The 5,802-nt window shown below is 44.1% G+C and overlaps 1 protein-coding gene and 1 pseudogene across 6 annotated transcripts in view; one reads left to right on the top strand and one right to left on the bottom strand.

The window, feature by feature from the left end:
* Positions 1-5,802, top strand: part of MAP4K4 (mitogen-activated protein kinase kinase kinase kinase 4) — a 189,954-nt gene that overhangs the window by 8,228 nt on the left and 175,924 nt on the right. The window lies entirely within an intron of this gene.
* LOC105522165 lies at positions 3,749-4,458 on the bottom strand (annotated as a pseudogene). Its single transcript, XR_001003398.1, has one exon. The product of XR_001003398.1 is annotated as a 60S ribosomal protein L19 pseudogene (transcript).

Below are 5,802 nucleotides of genomic sequence, written 5' to 3' on the forward strand. Positions count from 1 at the left end.
CACGCCCGGCTAGTTTTTGTATTTTTTAGTAGAGACGGGGTTTCACCGTGTTAGCCAGGATGGTCTCGATCTCCTGCCCTCATGATCCGCCCGTCTCGGCCTCCCAAAGTGCTGGGATTACAGGCTTGAGCCACCGTGCCCGGCCTGGGAATTAATTCTTAATAACTCATGTGATCAGTCCACCATGTTTAACCAAAAGTTGTGTCTTTGATTTTGGACTTAGGGTTTTGCTGAGGTGTTTGTTTCTTTTCTTCCAGAACAATAATAATACCAGCAAAACAGTAACAATAACAAAAAATAAAAGATGAAAACAAGGGTAAGCAGTGCGTAACCTCTGTGACCTTACTACATGACCTCTGTCAGAGATACTTAATTTGGGAGGTGCAAGCCGAGGGAGACGAGGATGAGGAAGAAGGAAAGTGAGGCAAGATGCCAAGCAGTGCCATGATGTGTATTAATTACCATGCTGGCTGCTGCTTTGAACAAATCTTTGAGCCGGGCGCGGTGGCTCAAAGATTAATTAATGTTTGAGGTTCGACCATGTAGCCGTGTGGTTCTTTGTTCCTTTCTCTTGCTGAATTTTAGGCTGTGGTTGTGCCACATTTGTTACCTCTGCACCAGTTGATGGGCATGATGTTGACGGAGCTGCACCTTAAGTCATCCACGGAAGGGAGGAAGGAGGGGGAATTTATCTTTTTCTGTTTTCTTATTTCTCTTTAGTGTAACCAAACACTTGGTTCTGATGACCCTGGGTAACTGGATGAGGGAAAAGCAGTTGGAAGTTTTGTGTCCCTGAATCCTTTATCTTCCCCACTCTTATTATTAGTCATTACTGTGAGTTTATTTATTTTTTGAGATGGAGTCTCACTCTGTCGCCCAGGCTGGAGTGCAGTGGCACAGTCTCGGCTCACTGCAACTTCCACCTCCTGGGTTCAAGTGATTCTCCTGCTTCAGCCTCCCAAGTAGCTGAGATTACTGGTGTGAGGCACCACGCCCAGCTAATTTTTGCATTTTTAGTAGAGATGGGGTTTCGCTATGTTGGCAGGGCTAGTCTCGAACTCCTTACCTCAGGTGATCCGCCCGTCTCGGCCTCCCAAAGTGCTGGGATTACAGGTGTGAGCCACTGCGCCTCGCTTTAAGTCATTTTTAAAAATATGAATACAGTTTCTTTGTTATCACTATGAAGACAAACTATTCACTATCAGCAAGGTCACTGGTATTAGGAACGAGGCCAAACTAGTTTTTCCTTCTATTTTTGGGGGGAATTCCCTTGTATAATAGCCAGCTGTTTACCATGTGATGCTAGACTGCAGTTTTCCTTTATTTCAAGCAGAAGCTATTGACTTGCCTGGATTTTAAAAAAACAAAGCAAAATATGTTATCTTTGGTCAGAAGGTTATATCCCAATTAATGATTTGCTATGTGTTTTGGGGGAATAAGTTTGCTCATTTGTTTCAAGTGTGTTTTTCAGAGTATTTTTCTTATATTTTATTCTTAAGTTTTTTTGTGATACCTTTTGTTAGGGCCTTACTACATTCAGATTACATAAAATTAAATTAAGTAATAGTTTACTTTTTGAAAATTCTTACACTGAAGAGCTTTCATTCTTCTTACCTGCTATGACAGTGACAGAATGCTGTTGACTACCAGAGCCCTTCCCTCCATGAGTTTTTCTGAGACTCTATGTAATTGGTGTGTAGTTTTATGACTATTCAATTTTGAGAGGTATGTCAAAGACTGACTATTATCTGAGTTAGGGCTGTGCATCAAGGTACTTAATAATTTGTTGGAGATCCCAGGTTAGACACTGAATATTGCCTAAGGTTGAGTGTGTACATTTAAGTGACAAAATTTGTTGGGTGTATTCATTCACCTGCTAGGGCATGACTCAAATTCTAGGGCCATTCCAGTTTGAAATTGGCATATCAGAGCATCTTAGTTCTCTGTATGTACACGTTTTCTCATATGTTCTTGTTCCCCACCTTGATTCCCAGAAAAATCTGACAGGTGTTAAGTTCTTTACTCTTCAGTGATTTCAAGGCTTGGTTTCTGTCTCTTGTTTCACTGTCTGCAGATATTTTGAGCCTGCTCTGCTAGTCAAGATTTCCTTTATTTATTTATCTAGTACTTAATGTGTTTATAATATGTGCCAGGCACCATGCGAGGCTTGCTCACTGGTGACAATGGACAAGAAAGGCAGTCAGCTCATGCCCTTGTGTAGCGTATAGCCTAATGTGTAAGGCAGAAAATGAACACACAGGTAAAGAGGATGATATTGCAGATGGGGAACAGCAGGGGCCTATGGGAATGTGTGACATGATAGCTAAGTTAGAGCTGATAAAACAGATATGGTGGTATGCACAGTGAAGCTTTATGATTTCAATTCAGATGCTCTAGATGAGGCATAGATGTATGTGGAGCAGTGAACAGTCTGCTAGGAGTTAAAACAAGCCACTGAGCTGATGATTCATCATCTTGGTTAGTCCTACTTTGAATAAAGATAGGAGGGGTGTGTTCCATTGATTATGGTAATTGACTGCCTCCATTCAGTTTGCCTTGAGCCAGCTGTCTCTCAGGAAGCCTTGCCTCCTACATCTGCACTGTTTGGTGTTCCTTGCTTTTGAGTCTCCTGTATCAGTTAGGAGTTAGCATCCTGAACATTCTCATGTGGGTGAAGGAGGGGCCTTCATCAGGCCTCAGATTGTCTTATGAGCAGTATCTGGAATAATATCTGGTAAATGACTGGCCTGAAGTAGGCCACATTCTGCCCTTCATTACACACAGGGAGACTGCTTTGTTTAGCTGCTGGTCCCCACGATGTTAGGGCTGAAAGGGACCTCTGTAAAATGGGACTAATGGTGTACAGGTTTGTGATATTCACATAGTTTTTAATAAGTTTCTGTAGTTCCGGTTATATAACAAAATAATTAAAAGATAAAGTTTTTTTGCTTTTTTTGGAGACGGAGTCTCACTCTGTCGCTCAGGCTGGAGTGCAGTGGCGCCATCTTGGCTCACTGCAACCTCTGCCTCCAGGGTTCAAACGATTCTCCTGCCTCAGCCTCTCATGTAGCTGGGATTACAGGCATGCAGCACCATGCCTGGCTAATTTTTGTAATTTTAGTAGAGATGGGTTTTCACCATGTTGACCAGGCTGGTCTCCAAATCCTGACCTCAAGTGATCCATCTGCCTCAGCCTCCCAAAGTGTTGGGAATACAGGCGTGAGCCATTGGGCCTGGCCTTGCTCTTTGATAATATGGACAAAAGAGAATTTTCTTTTTCTAATCCTATTAGGTAAAATGATGCTGTGGCTTTTTGATGCTGAGTGAGATATTTCTAACCATTGTCTAATCATGCTGGAAAATGGGACTTTGTAGTTAACCAGTGCTGGCTTTCAAAGTGTGAAATTCTTTTTGCATTATTTTGTAGAAGCAAGGGCTTTGTCAGTCATCAACTCCAAGATTGTATTAGATGTTTCATTAGTTTTCTAGTTAATTTGCTGAAAATACATTCTTATTGTTATATGAAAAACGACTTAAATGCTGAATTTTTAAATAGGATGCTTATTTATTTTTTTCTTGTCTTTATACTGTTTATTTTCTTGCTGGCTCTGTCAGCTAAGGACTTGATCTCATTGGTAGTCTGTCTTTCCCTTTTTTTTTTTTTGCTTTTTAATGATTCCTTTTGCTGGCTTATTAGCTATAATTTCTACTTAGGTTATTTTATAGGTTGCTTTAGGTTTGTAGTACATTTTTTTTTTTTTTGCAGATAAAGGCTTGTTTTATTTTAATGGCTGATCTATGTAATCACAGAGGCCAGTATGTACAGACAAAGGGGGAGCTTTTATTTCTTGGTCTCTTCCTCCTTGGACAGTCTTGATGATCTCCTCCTCCTTGGCCTGCAGGCGCTCTTCACGGCGCTTGCGCGCCTCCTTGGTCTTAGAGCTGCGGGCCTCAGCCTGGTCAGCCAGGAGCTTCTTGCGGGCCTTGTCTGCCTTCAGCTTGTGGATGTGTTCCATGAGAATCCGCTTGTTTTTGAACACATTCCCCTTCACCTTCAGGTACAGGCTGTGATACATGTGGCGATCAATCTTCTTAGACTCACGGTATCTTCTGAGCAGCCGGCGCAGAATCCTCATTCTCCTCATCCACGTGACCTTCTCTGGCATTCGGGCATTGGCTGTACCCTTCCGCTTACCTATGCCCATGTGCCTGCCCTTGCGGCGGGCCAAGGTATTTTTCCGGCATCGTGCCCGGGAATGGACTGTCACGGGCTTGCGGATGATCGGCCCATCTTTGATCAGCTTTCGGATCTGCTGACGGGAGTTGGCATTGGCGATTTCATTGGTCTCATTGGGGTCTAACCAGACCTTCTTCTTGCCACGGCGGAGGACACTAGAGGCGAGCCTCTTCTGAAGCCTGAGCATACTCATGGCTGCGGCCGCAGCAGCGAAAGGAAAGAGTTCCTGTAGTACATGTTTTTAACTTACCACAGTCTACCTTCAAATGATACTATACCTTACTATGGTATACATCCATTTCTACCCACTTGGACTTATAGTTTTTTAGTATACATTTTACTTTTATGTATGTATTTATTATTTATTTATTTATTTTTATTTTTTGAGATGGAGTCTCACTCTGTTGCCCAGGCTGGAGTGCAGTGGTGCGATCTCAGCTCACTGCAACCCCTGCCTCCCAGGTTCAAGTAATTCTTCTGCCTCAGCCTCTTGAGTAGGTGGGACTACAGGCGCCCGCCACCATGCCCAGCGAATTTTTTGTATTTTTAGTAGAGATGGGGTTTCACTGTGTGAAGCCAGGATGGTCTCGATCTCCTGACCTTATGATCTGCCCGCCTCGGCCTCCCAAAGTGCTAGGATTACAGGCGTGAGCCACTGCACCCAGAAATGGCTCACTACAACCTCCATCTCCCACGTTCAAGTGATTCTTGTGCCTCAACCTCTGGAGTAGCTGGGATTACAGGTGTGTACTACCATGCCTGACTTACTTACTTACTTACTTATTTATTTATTTATTTTGAGACGGAGTCTGGCTGTGTCGCCCAGGTTGGAGTGCAGTGGCGCGATCTTGGCTCACTGCAAGCTCCGCCTCCCGGGTTCATGTCATTCTCCTGCCTCAGCCTCTGAGTAGCTGGGACTACAGGCGCCCGCCACCACGCCTGGCTAATTTTTTGTATTTTTAGTAGAGCCGTGTTAGCCAGGATGGTCTCGATCTCCTGACCTTGTGATCCGCCTGCCTTGGCCTCCCAAAGTGCTGGGATTACAGGCTTGAGCCACCGCGCCTGGCCGACTAATTTATTTTTAGTAGAGATGGAGTTTCACCATGTTGGCCAGGCTGGTCTTGAACTTCTGATCTCAGGTGACCCACCCACCTCAGCCTTCTCAAGTGCAGGGATTACAGGCGTGAGCCACTGCACCAGGCCGAGAAATTTCTTAAGAAATATCAAAGACCTTGGCCTTGGAACATTAAGAGAGAGTTCACTTTGAACTTCAAGCGTTGATTGATTAAAAGTTTCTGGTAAACCAAAATCTTTTTTTTTTTTTTTTGGAGACAGAGTCTCACTCTGTCACCCAAGTTAGAGTGCAGCGGACACCATCTTGGCTCACTGCGACCTCCGCTTCCCGGGTTCAGGTAATTCTCGTGCCTCAGCCTCCTGAGTAGCTGGGATTACAGGTGCGTGCAGCCACACCTTAGCTAATTTCTGTATTTTTAGTAGAGATGGGGTTTCATCATGTTGGCCAGGCTGATCTCAAACTCCTGACCTCAGGTGATCCACCTGCCTCC

Source organism: Colobus angolensis, unplaced genomic scaffold (assembly GCF_000951035.1).
Source record: "Colobus angolensis palliatus isolate OR3802 unplaced genomic scaffold, Cang.pa_1.0 Scaffold42, whole genome shotgun sequence".
NCBI classification, from domain to species: Eukaryota; Metazoa; Chordata; class Mammalia; order Primates; family Cercopithecidae; genus Colobus; species Colobus angolensis.